Source organism: Bos mutus, chromosome 27 (assembly GCF_027580195.1).
Source record: "Bos mutus isolate GX-2022 chromosome 27, NWIPB_WYAK_1.1, whole genome shotgun sequence".
Classification (NCBI taxonomy): Eukaryota; Metazoa; Chordata; class Mammalia; order Artiodactyla; family Bovidae; genus Bos; species Bos mutus.
This window is the reverse complement of record NC_091643.1, coordinates 28,277,265-28,303,768: the sequence shown is the minus strand read 5'-3', so window position 1 is coordinate 28,303,768 and position 26,504 is coordinate 28,277,265.

Sequence of the window (26,504 nt, the reverse complement as noted above, 5' to 3'; positions counted from 1 at the left end):
CGTCCCCTTTTCCTCCTGCCTCCAATCCCTCCCAGCATCAGAGTCTTTTCCAATGAGTTAACTCTTCGCATGAGGTGGTCAAAGTACTGGAGTTTCAGCTTTAGCCACTTAGACAGTATATTAAAAGGCAGAGACATTACTTTGCCATCAAAGGTCCATCTAGTCAAAGCTATCGTTTTTCCAGTAGTCATGTATGAATGTGAGAGTTGGACTATAAAGAAAGCTGAACACCAAAGAATTGATGCTTTTGAACTGTGGTGTTCGAGAAGACTCTTGAAAGTCCCTTGGATAACAAGGTGATCCAACTAGTCCATCGTAAAGGAAATCAGTCCTGAATATTCATTGGAAGGACTGATGCTGAAGCTGAGACTCATGTACTTTGGCCACCTGATGGGAAAAACTGACTCATTGGAAAAGACCCTGGTGATGGGAAAGGTTGAAGGCAGGATGAGAAGGGGATAAGAGAGGATGAGATGGTTGGATGGCATCCCCAGCTCAATGGACATGAGTTTGAGTAAGCTCCAGGAGTTGGTGATGGACAGGGAAGCCTGGTGTGCTGCAGTCCATGGGGTCGCAAAGAGTTGGACACGACTGAGTGACTGAAGTAAACTGAACTGATATAGCCATGAGAAAATTCCTCCGTTTTACTTTGGCAAATATACAAAAAGTTTAAAAGAGAAAAATATTTTGTCTTAAATATCTAGTGTCGAGAGAATGAAGATATTTTTTACCTTGATGTATATTTTCAATTGACTTCAGAATATTACTTTTCTCAGTTAAACAGATACAACTAGACTTATAATTAGCTTTTAAAAAGTTGCTCTAGTTAGTGACTATTTAATGATGTAAGATAATCAATTTTCTTTTTTATTATCATATATATTTATTCAAGTCTTTCATCAAGGGCCACTCCATTTTTTCATGCTTCCCTTTGTTTTCCAAGGGAAGAAATGGACAAAAAAATCCCTAGAGAATAAAAGATCAGAAATCATGAATTACCTGAAAGATATTGGAATCTGTACTTAAGTGTTACAGCTCTATTTTATGGAATCTGTACTTAAAATCATGTTTTTGTAGGAGAAAGGCAAATCTAGAAGTTATTCTACTAAGTAGAGCTGGTGCTGAAGTGTTGCCAAGCTGTGGAATGTACTACTGTTTTTTGTTTGTTCGAAGGCGCTACCACTAGAATAATTACCAGCACAATGGAAGGTCAAGTTTAAGAGCCAAAGCAAAACATACAATCAATTATATAATGGATTCTTTATGAAGTTATGTATTAAGTTAATGGTTTCCAATTGCACAACTTTAACTAATACTCTGTTTGGGTGACATACAGATTGTCCAGGTTTTGTATTTGTACTACGGCTTTAGTGTTTCATTTAAGGAGAATAAAACAAGGTTGTTAATCAACTATCTTAAATTTTAAAGTAATAAATCAACTCACAGAGTTGTGCTTCACATGGTTTGTTACATGGTGTGACAGATGAACAGAACATGGTCACTGGTATCTAGGGACATTTATCATGTAAGCATAAAGATAATTGACCTCTCTAAATTTTCCTTTTTATCTCTATAAATGAGAATACCAATGCAGCTTCACATAATTGTAGTGATCATTAAATAAGATAATATATTTAAAGGGCTTCAGAATAGTACTCTTGCCTGGAAAATCCCATGGACGGAGGAGCCTGGTAGGCTGCAGTCCATGGGGTTGCTAAGAGTCGGACAGGACTGAGTGACTTCACTTTCGCTTTTCACTTTCATGCATTGGAGAAGGAAATGGCAACCCACTCCATGTTCTTGCCTGGAGAATCCCAGGGATGGCGGAGCCTGGTGGGCTGCCGTCTATGGGGTTGCACAGAGTTGGACACGACTGAAGTGACTTAGCAGCAGAATAGTGCTTGGCATATTTAAGCCATTTAAGAAAACAGTTAAGCTGTTACATATTAAAAAAGCATCATTGTGGCAAAGTCACTGCAAAAGGGCTAGTCAAATAACATGACTGAATCGGTCACTAGATCCACTGCATTTTAACATATTTTGTGCTCTTATCTTTGTTGGGAGGAGGGTATTTAGACAAAAGTAACAGAAAATCTACTAACTAATGGATTAGACAAGTAGATTTATAGTTCTTATTCAGAAGTCTGGAGTGGACTCAAGACCTTGTCTAATCCTCATGAATGTAATCAAGGGTTCAGATTTTTCCTATCATGGTATTTATAATACTTGGTATGGCTTCCTTTTCATGGTCACAAGATGGCTACTGCACTTCCAGCATTACATCTATATTCCAAACATAAAAAAAGGCAAAGGGATAAAGATCCCAAAAGCTTCCCCACATAAGGATTTTGTTCATTATTTGAAAATGTGATCACATCCCCAGCAGAGTTTTAATTATATCTCATTAGTAAGGAGACACATACCAAATGGTCATTCAACATGAAGAGGACTGGGAGGCTTTAGATTTAAACTAGGCACATAGCCGTCCCTCTGTATTCTATGGCATAGATATATTCAAGTAGTAAAGGAAGAAAGAGGAATGAATATTGGATAATCAACCAGCAGCGTCAGTCACAGTCATATCCAAAGTATTTATTTTATAGTTTAAAACAAGGCATGTCATTCATGATCTCAAAAGACAAGCATAGTTAAAATATGTCCATTCATGCTCACATATGCTATATGCTATATGCTATATGCTGTGGTCCAGTTTAGCAAAGAGTATTAGGATAGGACTCGGGTCCTGAGTTCTGGCCTTGCATCTGTCATTAGTTTGCTGCTTGCTGCTGCTGCTAAGTCGCTTCAGTTGTGTCCGACTCTGTGTGACCCCATAGACAGCAGCCCACCAGGCTCCCCTGTCCCTGGGATTCTCCAGGCAAGAACACTGGAGTGGGTTGCCATTTCCTTCTCCAATGCATAAAAGTGAAAAGTGAAAGTGAAGTCTCTCAGTCATGTCCGACTCTTCTCGACCCCATGGACTGCAGCCTTCCAGCCTCCTCCATCCATGGGATTCTCCAGGCAAGAGTACTGGAGTGGGGTGCCATTGCCTTCTCCAAGTTTGCTGCTTAGGTATGCACAAACTGGCATATCATTTCCTCCTTCACTAGTTTTCGAGGTCAAATGAGATGACTTCTAACAGCGCTCTCCAATTTTAAATTCTTTGCTTTCATGATTATATTTATTTCTTTCCTTTTAAAAATCAAATATAATTCCCCAAAGCTTAGTAATTTCTTATAATATTTGAGTTCTGATTAAAACAATCATCTAAAGCTTTCACTGCTCTTAGAGTTGTGCTAGGCAACAAATAATACACAAACAAGTTAAAGCCACGTTCCCTACTCTCCACTTACGAAACTAAGCGTGCCTGACACGGCCATTATTCATCGTCACTGCAGGAGTTCCAAGAAAAGATAGACCAGAATGACGAGAAGAAGCTGGAGATGGCTTCAGGAAGGAAATGGAATCGGAACTCAGTTCCACCTCAGCGGCATTTGAAATAAAATACAAAGTAGATTAAAGGGACTTGATGAGATGGAGAAAATATGAAGGGGTATCTCCGAAAAAGGGTTACAGTATTGAGAGAGAGACAGATTAGAAGGTAAGCTTATCATTTAGGGGACCAAGGAAAGAGCCAATACTCATTAGGTGAGAAAGTATATGTTGGTGACTGATAAAAATTAGATTGACTATAGAGTTCTTTCCTCCTGTAATTCTTGTTCTCAATGCAAATGTTCACCTAAGACCAGGATGTCAAGTCACCTTTAAGTTTCTCTACCCCTAGCATGCACAGCACGTTTGCTTAGATTCAGAGCAACCTGTACTTAAGTTTTGTATAAGTTCATGTGACTCCAGAAGTATAATACATCCTTTAATTTCTATGCTGTGTACCAGAATCAGACTCACTGTATGTGCATTGTGCCAGTACTACATCTAGACATAGCTGACTCCTGGATCCTGGACAGTGCTAAGTGCTAAGTGACTTCAGTCCAACTCTTTGATTGTCCTGAAGGAAATCCATCCTGAATATTCATTAGAAGGACTGATGCTGAAGCTGAAGCTCCAATACTTTGGCCACCTGATGCGAAGAAATGACTCATTGGAAAAGACGCTGATGATAGGAAAGACTGAAGGCAGGAGGAGAAGAAGACAACAGGATGGCATCACCAACTCAATGGACATGAGTGTGAGCAAGCTCAGGGAGTTGGTGAAGGACAGGGAGGCCTGGCGTGCTGCAGTCCATGGGGTTGCAAAGAGTCGGACACGACTGAGTAACTGAACTGAACCGACTCCTAGACCTTGCTAAGTGCTAAATCGCTTCAGTAGTGTCCAGCTCTTGCGATCCCATTGATTGTAGCCTGCCAAGCTCCTCTGTCCGTGGAATTTTCCAGGCAAGAACACTGGAGTGGGTTCAGTGTTCTTCAGGAGATTTTTCCGACCCAGGGATTGAACCCACGTCTCTTTTGTTTCCTGCACTGGCAGGCGAGTTCTTTACCGCTAGTATACTAGACCCGAAGCTGGGCCAAAGGAAAACAAGAAGTATCCCTCTATATTTTCGTTTGATCTTTACTTGTGAACCAATTAATCACAGATTACAACCTAATTCTCACTAGCCATTGTCTAACTGGTCAGGTCTCCTATTCTTTGTTCTGAGAGACTGAAGAGGCACAGTATTGATTTATTGATTCTTTGAAAAATGAAAAACCACTGGCACTTGAAGAGAAAATGGACTGTTCTACAGAGTTTTGTGTCTCAGCAGCATTTGAAAGAAAAAACAAAGTAGTTCAGCATCAGGAAGATGAGGTAGAGGTATTATCTCAGAGGAACGTGAGGAAGACCTAGATTAAGGAATTGGACTTTTCAGTGAGGGGAAAACTGATGGGATTTGAGCTACAGATTGGGAACAAGGAATGAATCAGAATACAGGGCGTGCAAGTATGTTTGTTTTAGACCTGTGTTGGTACCATATTTGTGCATTTCCTGCCTTAGCTATAGGGCCCGGATGGTTGCAGAACCTAAGGTTCTTTTGAGAACATGAGGGTACCAGATGTACCTGGTTAGAAAGGAATCAAGGGTGGTCCCATGCAATGGCTATTCATTCAAAAAAACACAGGCAATGAGAGAAATCTGACTATGGCTGAGATAAAGCCTTTAGCTTTTTAGCCTGCGTGGAATTTATAAACCTTGACAGGAAATTCTAATGGTGATATCATTTAAGTAGTTACACTTAAAAATAAGAAAACTTTTTTAAAAGTCCTGTACATTTTAATATTCCTACAGCACTTTAAGCCTGTGTTAGCTTCCCTGTAGATTTCATGTTTCTAGATGTAATCTCGGAGAAGGCAATGGCACTCCACTCCAGTACTCTTGCCTGGAAAATCCCATGGACGGAGGAGCCTGGAAGGCTGCAGTCCATGGGGTCGCTGAGGGTCGGACACAACTGAGCGACTTCACTTTCACTTTTCACTTTCCTGCATTGGAGAAGGAAATGGCAACCCACTCCAGTATTCTTGCCTGGAGAATCCCAGGGACGGGGGAGCCTGGTGGGCTGCCGTCTATGGGGTCACACAGAGTCAGACACGACTGAAGCGACTTAGCAGATGTAATCTACCTAATGTCTTTATAGCCTTCTCAATTTATAAACTATCCAATATTTAAAATACTTGATTATATATATCCCCCTTATGTTGATAATGTTGTTAAAGTTTGACAACTGTAAACTTAAAAAAAAAAATTTTTTTTAGTAAGATAATAGAAAACTAGGAAAGTATATGAAAGCACTTTCAAATAATGGAGTTGTAATTTTAGTTCAAGTTCAATTGTTAACATATACTTAGGGGATTTTTAAAGGAATACCACATTATAATCAGAGGTTTTTAAGCACTAATTGGGAAACAGAGCTTTTCATAGTCTAAATCTCCAAAAATATCTTTTTTTTAAGTGACTTTCTGACGTGACTTCTCTTAGTAGCTAGAATAACTTAACCAACAAATCCCCACAGGTTCACAAGTCACTAACCAAATCAAACTTAATAGCTCCTGGGGAATCATTAAAGATTACTGCATCGACCTGCTTGCTACATATGTGGCCTTAGCTAAAGTTACAAGTGTCTTTTTTCCTGTTCCAGGTGATTTTTTTCTTCATAATATTTGAAAGATTTAGCTTTTTCTATTTAAAAGGTAAGATCCAAGTACGGTTTATTCTGAGAGTGCTGTTTTAATATTTAGGGCTCAGGTTTCCCTTTGAAAATCTGATAAGACTCAAGATGATGCATTTGCTCACATGATTTCAGAGGATCCACCAACTCTCAAAGCCACTCTATGAAATGTAGATGAAGGCTCCTCCAAACTGTATGCTTAATTAGCAACTCATCAATGCAATAATCTTAACTGAAGGAAGACTTCCAATTGGGATAAAGATAAATCGGTTCATTGGAGCATTGGTCCTGAAGATGTTGATATGGTTCCTCCCTGGAGGTGAAAAGCCTTACTGAGTCACTGATGGCTGATGGGAAATGCTGTAAGCCTCACAAATGTGGAGGGAACCATTATCTTGTAGTCTCTTGTCATTCTTCCTGGGCATTTCATACCCATATTATCTGCTCCTCTGTCTACATTTTTCTATCATACATGTGACAAATAATTATTGTCTACTGCATATCAGATACTTGAGACAAAACAGAACTTCCTGCTCTACGTGACTTACATTTCAGGGGACAACACAGAAAACAGAAAATAAATGTGTTACACTGGTGTTAGAATGACTCACACTAGCGGGGGGAAAAAGCTAGCTAAAAATGCTTGTAGTGTACCCCAACAATAAATGGGTCACGGGTCTCTCTTATTTGAAAATTGGTGGGATTTCTGTCTGCTTTAGCCAAGAAACAACTGTGAAGTGGCTCTGCGTTGATGTCCAGTCCCAGACCTGGAGAGCCTAGACAATTCCTTTTCTGTTTGAAGTCTGGCTAATCTGATGGACAGTGCATGTAAAAATCCCAAGAGTTCATGGAGAGGGATGCGGGTGTGCAAGTCTCCAGCCACCTTCCCAAGGTGCCAGACATGAGAGCGAAGGCTCCACCAGCTACCAACTGGATAAACTGAGCGACCGTCGATTCCACATGGAACAAAAGATCCATTCAGACTTTCTCTGCTCTAATTTATGACCCAGAGGTCACAAATTTAATATAATGACCATTGATTTAAGCCACAGAATTGGTGATGGTTTGTTAGTCAGCTGTAGATACTGGAACCACGGTGGTTGCCTCCACAAAAACAAACAAAAACTCATGCTATGTTATTTCAGGCAAGTCCTCAGTGGTCTTGTCAGTGCTTCAGAGCATACTAATTAACCCCTTTCTTATTTCTGACAGCACTGTTCTGGAAGTTTTCCATGCCACTCAAACTCAAAACACATCCCTTACTCTCCACATGGTCATCACAAGACTCTGCCTTGCCCTAAATCAAAAAACCAAGATCATGGCATCCAGTCCCATCACTTCATGGCAAATAGATGGAAACTAAAAAATGGAAACTAGCAGATTTTACTTTCTTAGGCTCCAAAATCACTGTGGATGGTGGCTGTAGACATGAAATGAAAAGACACTTACTGCTTGGAAGAAAAGCTATGACAAACCTAGACAGTATATTAAAAAGCAGAGACATCACTTTGTCAATAAAGGTCCATATAGTCAGAGCCATAGTTTTTCCAGTAGTCATGTACGAATGAGACAGTTGGACCATAAAGAAGGTTGAGTGCCAAAGAATTGATGCTTTCAAACTGTGGTGCTGGAGAAGACTCTTGAGAGTCCCTTGGATTGCAAGGAGTCAAACCAGTTAATCCTAAAGGTAATCAACCCTGAATATTCACTGGAAAGACTGATGCTAAAACTCCAAACTTTGGCCACCTGATTTGTAGAGCCAATTCATTGGAAAAGACCTTGATGCTGGGAAAGACTGAGGGCAGGAGAAGAAGACAGCAACAGAGGATGAGATGATTGGATGGCATCACTAACTCAATGGACATGAGTTTGAGCAAATTCCAGGAGACAGTGAAGGGAAGCCTAGGCTGCTACAGTCCATGGGGTTGCAAAGAGTCGGACAGAACTAAGCGACTGAACAACAACAAATTAAAACATAAAAGATATCCTAATTTAATATAGAATTATCAGTATTAAAACTTCTCTACTCTGCTTTAACTCAGAATCCTGGATTTTCTACCATTTTCTTCTCCTCCTCTCCTTTCTTAGAAGGAAGAACCTACACTTATTTCCAAAGGTAACCTACTTCATTGGCAATTTCAATCCATTTGGTCTCTACTACTTAACTCTGGTGATGTTTTTATTCTTCCCCTCCACCTCCTGCTTTTCTTATGTCACCAGTTGCCTTTTCTCCTGTCTTGTTCAATTTCACACTGGCAACATTCTTCTTGAAACATTTTCTTTCCTGGTTTTCTAAGACACTGCATTTTAAACCACCCTGCACATTGCTGCCGTAATTATCTTCCTAAAACAAGCATTATACTATGCAATTTTTTTCCTCATGAACCATCAACGTCTCCACATTGCCTTCTAAATAAAGACCACAATCTTCTCATGATAGACTTAACCCACATAAACAACCTCTCTCTGTTCTGGCATCTTATTTTGTAAGCCTTTATTCAGTTGAATGTTTCAGACATGTCTGATTTCTTTCACATTGAATCTTCATCTTAAAAAAACTTTTCTTCCCTTCCTGAATCCTGCCCATTCTTTAAGGCACTGTAGAAATCCCAATCCAAGCTTCTAGAATGATGAACACATTATGAACTCCTCCTTCTCCCTAACTACATCTAACACCTGCCTTGCATTTCTATTGTATCATTCTTTTTCTGCTTTGTTAAATGCTTTGTATCACCATTAGTTTTTCACAATACTTTTAAGGTCTGTGAGGTGTCAGGCCCTGGGAACCATGCTAAGGAAACAGAGACAAAAGAAGCTGTTCATTCTCAAGAAGTGCACATTCTAGTGTGAAGACAATGATTTGCAATGAGCTTCTTTCAAACCCTGACAGAAGTCATGGTTTAAAGGGGATGTGATGAATGGATGTTCATTCATTCTAGAAGGCCCAAACTGAGTCTTTAAACAATGTGAACTTATTCAAGATAAATGGGAAAGGCATTCTAGATGAAGGGAGCAACAGATATGAAAGCCCTGTGGAACACTGAAGAAAGTGTGGGCAGATTGTTGATGCTGAAGACTAGGATGCAGGCAGAATGAAGAGAAAGATGATGTTGGAGAGGCAAGTTGGACCAGACAGACCATGGATGATCTCCTTTTTCAGGACAAAGAGCTTGACAAGCCAACTGAAGATGCACAGACACCTTTCACAAATACAGAAGTGAAATGACATGATGAGAGATCACTTGGTAATTCCAGTTTCAAGTCTGCTTTCCCCACAAAAAAAAAGGTCAGGATTTTGAAAGAGATGGCATTTCATTTATTTCACGCTTGTATCACTGCTAGAATTTTATGCAATGTCTCACATGTAGGAGACACTCTGTACTGGTTTTATGACTAAAGAGTTTGGAAGTTACTGTGTTTACTCTGTTCATTAGATTTGTGGTTTAGTCGCTTAGTTGCTTGTTTAGTCTGACTCTTTGCGACCCCATGAACTATAACTGGCCAGACTCCTCTGTCTATGTGATTTTCCAGGCAAGAATACTGGAGTGGCTTGCCTTTTCCTTCTCCTAGGGATCTTCCTGACTCAGGTAGGTCCCCTGCATTGCAGGCGGATTCTTTACCACTGAGCCCAGATACATTCACTAGATATGTTGTTATTATTATTGTTTGATCTTGCAATGAAGGAGGAAAAATAGTGTTCAGGGAAGGGTGACACTGACTGCATCCTCTCCCACCGACCCCACTGGAGCCTGGTCCTTTCAGGCTCTGGAGGCCTAATGCCAGACTGTGATCTGCTATGCCGCTTTCAAGACAGAAATACCTATTCAGCACACAGGATTTCTGGGCACCTTTCTCTACACCTTCTGCTTAGATGAAGAGAAACAGAACACACCTACAGTGGTAACCACTCTTTTCTTGAGTAGGCTACCAACTTGAGATCTGAGGAAAAGTCTTACACAGGAGTTGGTCTTATTTTTGTTCACCTGCATGCTTAGCTGCTCACTCGTGTCTGACTCTTTGTGACCCCAGGGACTGTAGCCCACCAGCCTCCTCCACTCGTGAGATTTCCCAGGCAAGAAGAGTGGAGTGGGTTGCCATTTCCTCCTCCAGGGGATCTTCTTGACCCAGGGATTGAACTTGTGTCTCCCGTGTCTTCCTTCAAGGCAGGTCAATTCTTTACATCTGAGCCACCAGGGAAGGCCTATTTTTGATCATACTCTGATCCTTATGTTAATAAGCTTGACATCTTTTGTTACACAATATTCAGAAGAGTTTCCCAGGCCACACTCCTGTTGGATAGTAGCCCATACCTATTTCCTGTTGTAACTAGACTGGGGCCTCAGATGACCACTGGGAGGAAACCCAAGCCCTCTTAAATCAGATACTTAAAACAGATCAGACACCCAAATCAGACACTTTAAGTCAGCCGAAAGAGATGAGAAGGTGGAGCAGATGCTACGAGAAGCCTCCCATCCCTCACAGAACTGTTGACAGGCAAGGGGCCTCCAAGGGCAACGCCAAAGAAACTGTGTTAGGAATTGCACCTTGGCGTGGTCTTTGCTGAGTGTCAAATTGTTCCTACTTCCGCCTCATCTATTTCACTCTCTGTGTAAGTTGCTGACAGAAAACACATGATGCTTGGACAGGTAAGGGAAGAGAGGCTTTTCCAAATAAAAAAGTTTTGACCTGTATGTAAGTGCAAACCACATACCTTTCAACAATGTGTATGAGAGTGGGGTCAATAATCATGACGTGCACTGGAGGAACAGAAACTGGAGGATGTTTCTCCAATGTTTCCAAAAGCTTAGATATCCAAGGACATCGCCGACCTTAGGTAATCTGCCGGGGGTGAAGCTGAAGGACCCGTGTCACTGTGCTTCCCCGTTTTCTGTCCCTTCTCAGTAATGTATGTCTGGTTTATGGGCAATCCTTTTACTTCTTCCTGGTAACCCCCGAGTGAAAATTGCTTCTGGGAGACTGTCAGAATTCAGAGAGGGTCTGAAGAGCAAGCTTTGTAGTTTATTTTACCTCACAAAATTGCCAGCAAGAGAAAAGTGCAAACTTGGCCTCACACAGCTCTCCCATTTAAAGGATAAAATCTTGTTGAGGGGGTGATGAATGTGATAGAAAACACATAATTTGTTTCTGATGTAAAGAATGCTGACAGCTTTAAAAAACATCGCTTTACCTGGCTTTCTCGGCAAATTTGATTTGCAAGGAAAGCAGGGACTAGAAAATACCCAACTGTCATTTTGGTGGTCACTTGTCTAAGCATAACCATCTCTATTATGCAGTGAGGTGACTCATTACAGAACTCTGGCTATATCACGAAGGCCTCACCCACTGATAAAACTCCCCAGCTTGTGTGGTAATGGTAACAGAAAGTTTCACAAAAGGAAGTGACATTTGTTTCTTGGTTTATGACTAGAGTAAATGTTGCAAGGTGGGAGAAGTTTAAACGAACATGGCTTTGGGCTTCTGGTGCTTTGAGCGAGGGAATCATTGATAAATGACTGTAGTCCTTTGAGCCTCCGCTTCTGTATAAACAAAATGTATGATAAAATCTACTTTATGGGAATATTGTGATGCTTAATGACAACATCTGTGTTAAGGAGTTAGCCCATTACTTGGTATTCGGTCATGGATATCTCCTACTACTCTTTCCTATACTTTTTACTGTCTACACATCACTAAGTAGCGTCAGCATACAGGGAAAGTACATATGACTTTGTTTCATTTCAGTTCAGTTCAGTTCAGTTGCTCAGTTGTGTCTGACTCTTTGCGACCCCATGAATTGCAGCACGCCAGGCCTCCCTGTCCATCACCAACTCCCGGAGTTCACTCAAACCCATGTCCATTGAGTCGGTGATGCCATCCAGCCATCTCATCCTCTGTCGTCCCCTTCTGCTCCTGCCCCCAATCCCTCCCAGCATCAGGGTCTTTTCCAATGAGTCAACTCTTCACATGAGGTGGCCAAAGTATTGGAGTTTCAGCTTTAGCATCAGTCCTTCCAATGAACACCCAGGACTGATCTCCTTTAGGATGGACTGGTTGGACCTCGCTGCAGTCCAAGGGACTCTTAAGAGTTTTTTCATTTAGAGAAGCTCAAAATTCTCTGTATAATTAATCTTATCTTTGTATGAAGGAAAAGTAAACATGACTTTCTCAGTTTTATCTTTTTCAGTCTTTTGCCAGCTAAGTACTGTAGCTGAATAATTTCCCACCATTTTACTCCAGATTGATTAACATACTTAACAAATACTTATTTGAACACGTCTTGATAGACCATGTGTTAGTGTCAGGTTCTCTTCAAAACCAAGGAGGCACTGCAATAAATAAACCAAAATCCGTGCTTTCATAGAGCTCACACTCTAGTACCTATGGGCACCGGGGCTGGAGAGAAACTGACAACAAACGGAAGTATGTAATGTGCCAAAGTGTGCTAAGAGCCTTGGGAAAGGACAATGCCGGGCAAGCGACTGAGCGTGGAAACAGAGATGGTATTACAGGGTAGTCAGGGGAGGCTGTTCTGGCAAGATGTCATTCAAGCGGAGATGCAGGAAAAGTTTATTACCAAACATGTTAAATGCGCCATTGGGTGGCTAGAGTAAAGGTGACTTTCAACTTGCAGTAGGGCTTCTGCTTATCAGAAATGGATGCTAAAAAAAAAAATGAATCAGCTTTTGTCTCCCTTTTGTCTGTTTCTCAGGCCTGGACTTCACCACATGCCAGCAACTAACGCCATGTGGTAGCTGAGGATGAGAAGATTCTGCACTTTCTGTGAGTCATGGTGGATAGAATTCCAAGTGCCTATATTTGTCTAGAGTGGAATGAACTTTCTTTTCTAAATATATGCCTTACCACTTCCCATTAACCAAATTCCCAAACATAATTTCTGCTGGGAAAGCAGAACACAAACCATTTTTGTTCATGTAAAACAGCAGCCAATTTTCCTGTTACTGTCAGACTTAGAGCTGACAAAGTAAAACTAACATATTTGATGACAGAGATTTGAAAGACCTTGTCAGGCTGGAATTAAAACAAAATCAATAAGATCAAATTAAGAAAGATGCATAAAGTCCAAAATTTGAATTTTTAAAAAATCAACAGCACGTGGTTGGAATTAGGGTGATCTTGAGGTATAGCAAGTCTTCTAAAATAGGCATAGATATTCAATTGTCTAAAAACTTAAGATATGAGTTACTTGATCATATTTTGCTTACACCTCAAAGATAGTACTCGTACAATATCACAATATATTAAGAGGATATCTGTAGTCTGTCAGATATGGGCTTCTTAAACCAAAGACTGTTTTACTCATCTTTCTATCTCAGCCCCCAAACAACTCCTGGCATATATACTATTTTGATCTATGTACTCTTTGGATCTAATACAATATTTGATCATCATAAAGAAATACACCAAACACATCAACTGAGGAATGTCTTCTCTAGGTTGCAGTGCTTAGGCTACATCTGTGATGCTACATTCACATTTGGGTACCACACTGGAGTGAGTCCACTGGAATATGATCACAGAGAGCTGAAAGGCTTTAACCCAACATCACATAAGGAATTATCACATGAAATGGAGTGTTTTTAATCTTGGGAAAAGGAAACTTGGGTAAAAATGAAAGCTGTGTTCAAATACATGAAAAGTTGTCATACAGAAAAACAATTAATGTAGCTTCAGGAAAAAGAACAAAGATCAATGGATGAAACTACAGAGGGCAGATTTCAACTCAGCATGAATAATCCATGGCTGCCTCCAAAATGATTCCCATCACTGGAAGTATTCAAGTTGAATCTGGATAAGCACCTTTCCAGAAATGGGAAGTTGAAATCAGGGGGTCCTAAGGTTCTCCCTAACTTTAATCCTTTATTCTAAGCTTATTCAACTTTCCAGTACTAAGAAATATTCCTCTGAAACAATTAACTTAGAGAAAGTGTTGTCAATTCTCAGGCCATTATTTTTAGATTTTCTTCCATGTGAACTGTGCTCTCTTGACCTAATCATACCATTCCACTGAGCAATTTCTTGCTTGGGGTTTTGATGTTGATTTTAGGAAATGTGGAGTAATCTGTGCGGATTTCTAGGTAGTGTAAGAAGCTATTATGTCATCCTGCTCTTAATTTCCCAAGATACTCTGTGTCACACTGCTATTCCTTGCATGCCAAAGGGCTCAAGGTTCTGTGAATTCGTGCTCTGTCCACAGATAGCGTCTTTGTCACAGACTGTAACCTCTAATAAGGAAAACCATGTTCTTTTGGCACCAGTTAGTGTCTTACTGTTCAAGCATAGACATATCCATTCATTTGTTCAACATTTAATAACATTTACTGAACTCAAACGCATGTGTTCTAAGGATTTAGTGCCAAATAAGATGTCCCTGCCTCCAGGAACTTCCAGCTTAGCAGAGGAAACAGAAATAAAGCCAAGTTATTACAACATAGTAGCCAGTCTGCTGTAACAGTGTTTGTGTAAGACCCAAAACTAGTGAAGAGAGCCACCAATCCTGGGTAGATGAAAAACAGTTCCATAGAGGAATCTATAAAATAAGTCCTGAAGGACATGTCACATTTCTTTTTTCCAGGTAGTCAAGTCATTTCAGCAAAGAGAACAAGTATCGTCATGGAGGAGAACTGTTACTGCCTTGGGTGTTCAGAGAACCCAAAGTGGCTTCCTGAGCCTATTTTAAAGTGCGGTGCCTGAGGAGTTACGGAATGGGTGGGTAGGGCACAAATCACACGGGGGGCTGATTGAAGGTAAAGACTAAAGGACAGGAAAGTGACTTCAGAAACGACTGCAACTGTCCACACGAGAGGATGAACTAAAGTGTCAGAAGTGAGATTTGAAGGCAGAGCTACCCCATGGACTGTAGCCCACCAGGCTCCTCTGTCCATGGAGTTCTCCAGGCAAGAATACTGGCGTGGGTCGCCATTCCCTTCTCCAGGAGATCTTCCAGACCCAGAGACTGAACCTGGGTCTTTCATGTTGCAGGCAGAACCTTTATCATCTGAGCTACCATGGAAGCCCAGTAGTAAGAGGACATGTTTAAAAATGAAAATTCCCAGGACTTATTGATCACTTAGCAGGTGCTGTGCTAGCAATGAACAATTAAAAGTGAATACAGATAATCCTTTGCTTTTAAGAAACTAAGAGGTTCTTGGTAGAGATATAAGCTTCAGTGTTAGAGAGTCCTTATCAGATGCTTACTCTTCCTTTCAGAATCTTTTTTGCATTTCAGTTACCTAATCTGTTGCCTTGAGAATTTCTGTTCACTATCCCCACCTGGAAAATCACATAACACTGTCATGGTTGCCTGTCCATAGGAACCTTTCTCCAGGACCCTTTCCCCTCAAAGGAAAAGTACTATAATTCCTAAAGGATGGCATAAAACGAAACTGAGGTCACGGAAGCAGAGGTATGGCACGTGGTATGTGCTCAACAAAACATACACTGAAGATTAATGCCATACCCTTTGCCTTCAAAAAAGATAGCATTTTAATAAGGAATGAACATGGGTATTTTTCTAACCACATAATGATGTATGCAATGTTTCTTTTGATAAGTCAGTTCCCTAAAAATAATCATTTCTGTAAATTTAAGGATGAGCTCCAGAACATTGATTTTTAGACCTTCCAAAAATTCATTTTAGATTTTTAATTTTTAGATGACTTTATCAAGATTCTCTAGAAAAAAAAAGAAAGAACAAAACTCAGAGAAAGAAGAGAAAGGATAAATGTCATGTCTGGATAGTTTTCACTGCGACCTTCTTTTCTGTAAATACCTTTGCAGCAACAATTTCTGTGGCATTTTTGACATGTAACTAATTGGTTGTATGGCAATTTTGCCATGAAAGATAAAATAACTAGTTGACACTTTGGTTTGACACCTACAATACAAAGAACATGACAGATGACAAAGATTTGCCCCAAGAGTTGGTTTCTTATTTTAAAACACACTGCATTTGAGGAGAAAGAGGCTGAGGGCTTAAAAGGTAGAGTTGAACCCACATTTCCAACACAGCTTTGAAATATCTATCAATGAACATATTGCCAAGAACATTCAACCATGTAGAAGCTTCCACAATACACTACAAAGATCAGTTACAAATCCACATCCCAGCACTTGGAAATGGACACCTCTTTTAATGAAGAAACAAACTTTACTAAAAAAGAAAAAGTACAATGTCGAGCAAGGAGACAAATCAACAAGAAGAAAAAAAAAAGTACAAAAAGTTGGAACAGAAGTGCTTAGGTATAATCCACAAAATAAAACAGTTATTTCACAGTGTCACCATGAATCTATAGACACCTTAAATGTATTCAAATACTTTGTATTTTGCAATAAAGGCTTTTTATTTTGATACTTATGCTTCACAACTTATCATGTCCTTCTTAATGTCTCTTTTATTTTTTGCTATTTTATCTTCTATGGTAAAATTGCTCTGTTCAGCAATTAGTTATTACGCAGCAAAAATGCTTGTGGCAAAGATGTCTATAGCAAAGAAGTTTACAACAAAAATACCTAGAACTGACAGATGCTATAAAAATTAATGTATATTTGATTCCTAAAATATAAGATGACTGTATTTATATTTCAATAAATTATAGTGTTTCTCACATGCTTCTCTTCCTAGGGTATATATTCCTTCTATTACTGTCATGAGCATCTTATTTCTTCAAATGAGTTTATCAAATGGCTATACTGATTAGTTAAGAATATCAGTAAAGTTTCCTGACTGATCCCTCAATTATAGAATTTACAGTTGTTTGGAAAATGTTTTGGTTAAAACTAATTACCCAGAAAATTTTTTACTTCATTATAAAAGCAAATGAATGTTCTATGAATCTTTAAAAAGATCAAGTCCATATTATTCCAAATACTTTCCGTATCATTGACCACCATGCTCATCCACATTTGCTCCTGGGGTGTTTTTGAACCAAAACCTCCACATGGCCTGATTCAGCATCAGGTGATGAAAAGGAAACAAACTGGCTAGATATGCACTTGTCAAGCTCTTGGAATTTGGCCTTTCTGATCTGAATGGTTTTACAGGTAGAAGGATCTAAACTCATGTCCAAAATACTCATTCATATTAATGGTAAGAAAAATAAACCTGCACCATTATTTAGTCCCAATCAAATAGAGAAATACAAAAAAAATAAGCTTTGCTAGTGCCATCCTTACTTCAAATGGCAGAAACAGTGAAATGAATTCTCTTTAAAAAGTCAGAAAAAGCAACAGCAGAAAAGAAGAAATATTATTTTTATTGGTTTCAAAAGAAAGAGCTCAGAGTGTTTATGTATGTAGTATTTATACCCAAATGTTATCTTCACTAATTAGAAGCTTAAGTCTGTATTTAAAGATTTCCCCAACTGCAAATTTATCCCAGGAGCTGAAGCAGAGAGATTTAAAAAATCTAATTATTTTCTAAATGATTTTCACCAGATGCTGTGTACCTCTGTTTGGTGCCTGGTGCCTAGGAACTCCACATGAAGCCAGGTTAGCTGTGTTTCATAGACCATTCTCGGTGGGTTAGCAGCATAATCCGCCCTCTGATTAATGGAAAGGCAGGACTTTTGCAATGTGTAATCTGACACACTGATGCTCGCAGCGATGACTGCTGTGCATTGAGAACTCAGACATAATAAAGTCAACTGCCCTTCTCTTATGTGTTTTCTTCCTTGTAAAACCATTCTTTCTATACTTTGCTGTTGTTTAGTCGCTAAGTCGTTTCTGACTCTTGCAACTCCACAGACTACTGCCCTCCAGGCTCCTCTGTCTATAGGATTTCCCAGGTGAGAATACTGGAGTGGGTTGCCACTTCCTTCTCCAGGCGATCTTCCACACCCAGGGATCGGACCCACATCTCTTGCATCTCCTGCAGTGGCAGGCAGATTCTTTACCACTAAGCCAACTGGAAAGACTGCTAAAATAGGAATATAATCTATTCTGCTGATAACCAAATTTGTACATAATGTGAGGTTGGCTCTGTCCTCTGCCTAGACTTTTCTTTAACCTGACAGGTAAAAATTCTTATCAGGTGGTCATGGGAGGAAAAAAGTTAAGCAGGATGGAGGGCAAAAACTGTGTTGTGATGTGCCTGGCTGACCAGGGGAAGCATGAAAGATGAGTTGGTCCCCAATTCCCAGCACTGTTCAGACCGAATCTTTCCAGATGTGGCTGACAGGCTGATGAACCAGGGCCACCAGCTAACACTACTACAGCTATCCTGGGAGTTAGAGTGAGCTGCAAGACCCAGCAGACCTATCTGTAGTCAAACCCAAGAGGACGAGCTCCATCAGATGAAGCTCAGATTGGAAAAGACCTGAAGTGGGGACTGAACCACGCCATGAGGTTACACGACATGACGCTACACTTTATGTGAATCAACAAAGTTCATGGACCCCCCTCATTATGATATGGGGATAATAGAAAGGTGACTAGCTGGTTGATTATATGCATTACTGTGCTCTTTGGAAACACATCAGTAATAAATTCCTGGATTGTATTATCTGAAATGCTTCCAAAGACCCCCTCCTGGGATTTTTTCCATCCCTCCTAGAGTGACATGACAGTGTGCTGTTAAGTTATAATGGGAAATGTACAATCTTATAAATATTATAATACATTCTTTTTGGAGTACCCTTAAAGATATTTACCGTATTACAGAACATCTTTACTGTGCAAAAAAAAAAAAAATTACCCGGAGATCTTGTGAAAGTGTACACTCTGATTTAGTACGTCTGAGTTGGAGCTAAGATTCTGCATTTATAGCAAATCCCCAGTGATGCCGATGTTGCTGATCTGTGTACCACACTTTGCATAGCAAGTTTTAATTGATGTCCCATGGAAGAAACTTACTATGAAAAACTGTGATTGCTGGAGAAATGGTTTGTTTTCACTATAGAGTACTGCAAATTGCACCAAGCTGGATCACAAGAAAATACCAATGTTTGATCATTGTGAACATATATTGGGCTATTTCTTGTAACATAGATACAGTATAGTAAGGGTGGTGGTTTAGTTGCTAAGTCGTGTCTGACCCTTGCAACCCCACTGACTGTAGCCTGCCAGGCTCCTCTGTCCATGGGATTCTCTAGGCAAGAATAGTAAGGGTATTATATACCAATCAAATTTTTTTTCTTTGAGTTGAGAGCTAGGGAACTTGTAACCAAAATTGTGGGCCCCTTCAGCAAAGTATAGAGAAGCATTTACATGAAATGTGTTTCAGGCACTAAGGCCCCTTCCCTTATAAAATAAGAAATCTTTAAGTTACAAGTCAATGTGAATTGACTCCTAGGGGGGAAAAAATACTGACTTACATATTTTGGTTTCCCTTCTGAAAAGGGGGGAGACAGAGACTCAAAGAGTCACATCAGACCAGAGTTTAATGCACTCTACCTCTCAGTTTTGTTTTCTTCTATGATTATTTCATTCTTAGTGCCTTTTTCCACCTAGATGGTTCCTTGCAGCTCCAAGATTATAGGTTATCTTCTTAGTAATTCCAACATAAAAAGAACTTCTCCATTCAGGAACTGAATTTCACTGGTCTTACTTTGACCAGAGAAATGGACAAAACTGGTTAGCTAACCCTAGCTCTCTCTCATGCCCTCTCTGGATCTGGGTCAATCCTGTCAAACCCACATTCACTAAGAGTTGGCAAGGGATTATCCTTCAAGGGAAAATTGAGTGTTATTACCAGCAAAAACAAGATTATTCTGAGTCCTTCCTTATAACACCTACACCCTCAGAAAGCTATCCATCCCCACCCTAATGCTGTCAGCACTGGCTTGGAACTTGCTTCGGCCAATGACATGTGAGCAGAAGTGATGTGTGTCATTTCTTTGCGGAAGTCCTAAGAATGTGGGCATATCCTTCTATGTTCTCTCATTCCACTGCAATGTCTCAGATAAAATCAGCTCCACTTAGTCTGGGTCCTGGAGTGAGGATGACAGCAGAGTCAGAGCTAATTCATATGAACATACAATGTGGGCAACAGATAAGCCTTTGTTGTAAGCCACTGAATCCTGGGGTTTGTAATGGAAGCAACTCTCAGCTTAAACTTATTGATAAAACAGGCTAAAATAACAGATGTTCATAATATTGAACATTTCATTCCAACATGCACACTGATTCTTCTTTTCAAACATGCAATTTCAAAAATGCCCACACCAAATTCAATGCACATGTTAATTATACATCTAAAATCCACTAACTGTCCCCTCCTAAATAAGGGGGTCATAAAATCTTGTCCTCTGAACAAGGATCTGCCTCCAGATACAAGGTCAGGATCTTTGGGTGATAGGAATTTCTCTAGGTCAAGTCCAGATTAGCTTTTATTGGTGGACCAACCTATGGTTAAATGATATATTTAAATATATGAAAATTATATATTTAACTATCCCTGATATATATAATATACAGTGGTGGAAATTTAAAAAAAGCATAATTACAGAACAAAACAAACCTTTCCTCTTGTTTTGAAAAGGAGGTGAATGAACACAACAGAATAGTAGGCGGTCCAAAGCAAGTAAGAACTGGAGCCCTCTCAGGAGAAAGAGCCTCTTGGTCAGCCAGCCTGTCTTTTTCCAATTCTCTCTGGAAGAGACAATGTGACAATGTGATGTCAAGTCACATCTGAGATGGCAATAGACAGGATTCTCCATCTGGGGCTGACCCAACTTACGGGGCTCATTTGGATCTCTACCAGGACATTAGAACATAAACCTCAAGTGAGAAGTCCAAAGTGACCTGCCCCTTGTCCTCAGGCTTCATTTTAGTCTAGGCTTTTTATGGTAAAAATCCTTATCAGGAGATGCTTGGAGGGACTTTTTTTCTTTGTTTTTCTTCATGCTTTTATACAATTTAGTTTTAACTAAAGTAAAACTAGCCTCTTTTCATAGAACCTTTGCAAATTAGTCAACACATGCCAAAATTCTGTTATTTTTCTACCATATTATTAATTTCTATCTAGGAAGTATGTGAACTGATTTCCAAGGAAATTAGTTAACCAATCACTTTGCTACAATATCACAGTGTTTCAACTGCTGGACCAGGGAGAGGGGTCTCACTAAGCTTCATGTTACTTCAGCTCAGCTGAGGACACAATTCTGTGATTTGCAAGATCTTACTTCTATATCTATGCTCCAACCACTAATGCTGACGAAGATGAAGCTGAATGATTCTGTGAAGACCTACAAGACCTCCCAGAACTAATACCAAAAAAAGATGTCCTTTTTATCATAGGGGACTGGAATGCAAAAGTAGGAAGTCAAGAGATACCTGGAGTAACAGGCAAGTTTAGCCTTGGAATACAAATTGAAGCAGGGCAAAGGCTAAAAAGTTTTGCCAAGAGGACACACTGGTCATAGCAGACAACACAAGATGATTCTACACATGGACATCACCAGACGGCCAGTTCTGAAATCAGATTGATTAATCCTTTGCAGCTGTAGATGGAAAATCTCTATACAGTCAGCAAAAACAAGACCTGGAGCTGACTGTGGCTCAGATCATTGTCTCCTTAATGCAAAATTCAGGGTCAAATTGAAGAAAGTAGGGAAAACCACTAGGCCATTCAGGTATGACCTAAACCAAATCCCTTATGGTTATACAGTGGAGCTGATGAACAGATTCAAGGGACAGGATCTGGTAGACAGAGTGACTAAAGGACCACGGACGGAGGTCTGTAACATTGTACAGGAGATGGTGACCAAAACCACCCCCAAGAAAAAGAAATGCAAGAAGGCAAAGCAGTTGTCTGAGGAGGCCTTACAAATAGCTGAGAAACGAAGTGAAAGGCAAAGAAGAATGGGAAAGATACATCCAAGTGAATGCAGAGTTCCAGAAAACAGCAAAAGAGATAAGAAAGCCTTCCTAAATGAACAATGCAAAGAAATAGAAGAAAACAATAGAACGGGAAAGACTAGAGTTCTCTTTAAGAAAATTAGAGATACCAAGGGAACATTTCATGCAAAGACCGGCACAATAAAGGACAAAAATGGTATGGACCTAACAGAAGCAGAGGAGATTAAGAAGAGGTGGCAAGAATGCACAGAAGAGCTGTACAAAAAGGATCTTCACAACCCAGATAACCGTGTTGGTATGGTCACTCACCCAGAGCCAGACATCCTGAACTGTGAAGTCAAGTGGGCCTTATGAAGCATTACTACAACCAAAGCTAGTGGAAGTGATGGAATTCCAGCTGAGCTATTTAAAATCCTAAAAGATGATGCTATTAAAGTGCTGCACTCATTATGCCAGCAAATTTGGGAAACTCAGCAGTGGCCACAGGACTGGAAAATGTTAGTTTTGATTCGAATTCAAAGAAAAGCCAACGCAAAGAAAGTTCAAATACAATTGCCCTCATTTCACATGCTAGCAAGATTATGCTCAAAATCCTTCAATCTAGGCATCAGCAGTACATGAACAGAGAAATTCCAGATGTACAAGCTGGATTTAGAAAAGGCAGAGGAACCAGAGGTCAAATCTAAACATACACTGGATCACAGAAAGAGCAAGGGAATTCCAAAAAACATCTGCTTCTGCTTCATTGACTATGCTAAAGCTTTGATTTTGTGGATCACAACAAACTGTGGAATATTCTTAAAGAGATGGGAATACCAGACCACATTACCTGCCTCCTGATAAACCTGTAGTAGGACAAGAAGCAACAGTTAGAACTGGCCATGGAACCATGGACTTGTTCAAAATTAGGAAAGGAGTATGTCAAGGTTGTATATTGTCACCCTGCTTATTTAACTTATACGCAGAGTACATCATGAGAAACGCTGGGCTGGATGACTCACAAACTGGATTCAAGATTGCTGGGAGACATATCAACAATCTCAGATATGTAGATGACACCACCCTATGGCAGCAAGTGAAGAGGAACTAAAGAACCTCTTGATGAAGATGAGAGAGGACAGTGAAAAAGTTGGCTTAAAACACAACACTCAAAAAACTAAGATCATGGCATCCGGTCCCATCACTTCATGGCAGTAGATGGGGAAACAATAGAATCAGCAACAGACTTTATTTTCTTGGGCTCCAAAATCACTGTAGATGTTGACTGCAGCCATGAAATTAAAACATACTTGCTCCTTGGAAGAAAAGCTATGACAAACCTAGACAGTGTATTAAAAAGTAGAGATGTCACTTTGCTGACAAAGGTCCATATAGTCAAAGCTATGGTTTTTCCAATAGTCATGTATGAATGTGGGAGTTGGACCATAAATAAGGCTGAGCAGCAAAGAATGGATTTTCAAACTGGTTCTGGAGAAGACTCTTGAGAGTCCCCTGGACAGCAAGGAGATCAAACCAGTCAATTGTAAAGGAAATCAATCCTGAGTATTCAATGGAAGAACTGCTGCTGAAGCTCCAATACTTTGGCCACCTGATGAGAAGAGCCGACTCACTGGAAAAGACCCTGATGCTAGGAAATATTGAAGGCAAGAGGAAAAGGGGGTGACATAAGATGAGATGGTTGAATGACATCACTGACTCAATGGACATGAGTTTGACCAAGCTCAGGGAGACAGTGAAGGACAGGGAGGCCTGGTGTGTTGCAGTCCATGGGGTCACAAAGAGTTGGACACGACTTAGCAACTGAAGAACAACAACCACCGTTAGGAACTTCTTTAAAATCAGGTATTCTATGGTTGAAACCAGAAGAGCCAAAATCTAACCGATTTAAGGAAGAAAAAAAAAAAAAATTTGTAAGGTCTGGACTAGATCACAGAAACAAAGAAAAAGTTAAACAATCAGACTTTAGATAGGATGAGATCCAGGAAGCTCCAGAGATACATGTAGCAGAAAAGAATGGTTTTTAATTTGGGAGAAAGATTTTCTCCAAAGACAAGAAATGCCCGCCACATCCCTTGTATTCTCATCTTTATTTTATCTTACTTTATTCTACATGGCATTTTAAGCTACTAAAACTCCTTTGGGAACAAGATTTAGAATAAAAAATAAATAATATCTAACATATGCATTAATGAAGACATCAGTTCTTTCTTGAGATTGGAGAAGCTCATGGTCTCTCATTTGAGTAGAAAAGGACACACGTGGATATATCATCTCAAATCAAACTCTGTGGCTTCCTTATCCTTCCACTATTTTTGCTGTTTTGTCTCCCCTAAACCTGCCCTGAAGCTAGTTCTTCTCCTTCATCTTCTAACCTGTTTAACAGCACCAGCAATCAACCTGAACACCTTTTGTATAAACTGAAGTAAAATTTATCCCCATAATTTGTTCCTTACAATGTTCCTGCATTTGTTCCTTAGAATGTTTTCTTATTTATTTTGGAATCTTCCCAGGTCCCTTAAACGGGATCTAGCATATGATACATACTAGTTAAATAGGCGAGTAAATAAATACATGTGTGAGTTTGTAAACTCATAAGAGTAGTAATTATATCTCTCTTGTTCACTGTTCACTGAAATCTTCCCTGGTGGCTCAGATGGTAAAGCGTCTGCCTGCAATGCGGGAGACCTGGGTTCAATCCCTGGGTCAGGAAGATCTCCTGGAGAAGGCAATGGCACCCCACTCTAGTACTCTTGCCTGGAAAATCCCATGGACAGAGGAGCCTGGTGGACTGCAGTCCATGGGGTCGCAAAGAGTCGGATACGACTGAGCGAATTCACTTTCCCTTTGTTCACTGGTATGCCTGCGCTTTGTCACACAATGCCTGACACACAGCATATCTGCAATAAATATTTGAGAATGAATAAATCTGTGAACAAATTACTATGACAGCTTTTGATAGCATCTACAAAACAACATGGAATTTATGTACAGCATCTCATTAACCTAGATATGAATTTGAGTGATCAAAAAGGAAGTTATTCAAGACTTATAAAAACGGAAGTATCTTTTCAATTAGCAAAGTAACATGTGTGTTACAGACATTTAGAAGAGAAAGACAGACTGAGAAGTCGCCTCTAAGAAAAAGCACAGATTCGAAGTCTCATTCATTGTCCTTCTTTTCTACATTTCAGGGAGCTTCTATCTGGAACATTAAGGGGTAACTTCTGCAAAGGGAATTCTGTGTTAAGACGGATACAGACAGAGGTGAGACTGTAACTTAATGGCAGAGGGAGAATGGTGGTGATAGATACTTCCTGACTTTGGCTTTACTTCTCCACAGGGCTTCTATTCCATATATTCCTGGCAATTAGCAGTCCAACAAATCCATCATTAAGTTTTAGGGAAGATGTAGGAACATTCAGTACTAAGTATATTCAATCATTATCCTTTAGGCTGACTCTCCTCTGAGTTAATTGAATTCAAATAAGTATCTTTCCATTCCCTGGGACTTGGGAGGAGGAGTCCAATGCACTTGAGAAGTCACAAAACAGCCATTAGATGTTAATAACTAAGAACTGTTCCAACCTCTGCTGCTTTCAAATGAGAAGACCAGAAGCATAAAGCTCCATTGGGCATTACTAACTTCCTGAGGCACTCAGCTGCTGAAAATGAATTCTTCAAATAATAGTTTCCTTTTCCAAAATTTAGTTGGATCAGATATTTTTAGTTTAAAGGTCCTAATGAGACTTTGCAAGAACATGCATAGCAAGGGCAGTTCCTGCACAATAAATCACTGGAGGTGTGCCACCTTACGGCTAGAAGTCGGAATTAATAACTTTGTTGATTTATGGCAGATGTTTTTTGCTTAGTGGTAGCCCACCAAAGCACATGTTATACAGCAAACTCCATGAGACTCAGAACCATTTCTGTCTTGCTCACTGCTATCTACATCGCACTGAGCAAAGCCTGGCAGATAGGTGCTCAAGAAAATTTTTTGAATGGACAAATATAAGTGTTATCTAAGTGCACGGCAACCTTCTCTGGTCAATTCCATCGAAATGCAAGCAATCAGAAGAGTTTCAGTCTTCAGAACGAAGAAATAGAAAGAAGCTATTTTGAAGTGAAAATGCTTTTGCTTAGTAAATTCCTTGATGGGGTGGAAATCATAGACTAGAAGCTTGAGGGACAGAGTGAAAGCCTTTTGCTTGAAACATTGCTCCTTGAAGATACATTGCTCTTCATATACAAGGGGTTTGCACATATATTTCTCAATTATTATTTCTATTGCATCTGTCTAGTCTCAGCCCCTAGCCCAGTGCCTCTAAGTTTGAGCTTAATAAATGTATATTTAAAATTGCATGAATGTTTATTTTGGTCAAACTGATCATAAGGTATATGCTCAGAATTTACAACTGTACAGATGTGCTTCTTCCAAGGCAGCCTGTCCTTATCTTTAGTCTTCTTCATGACCAAGGGTTCTGTTGAAAAGAGACTGGATGAACATAATGGCAGAATCAGTAGATGAGATTCTTGG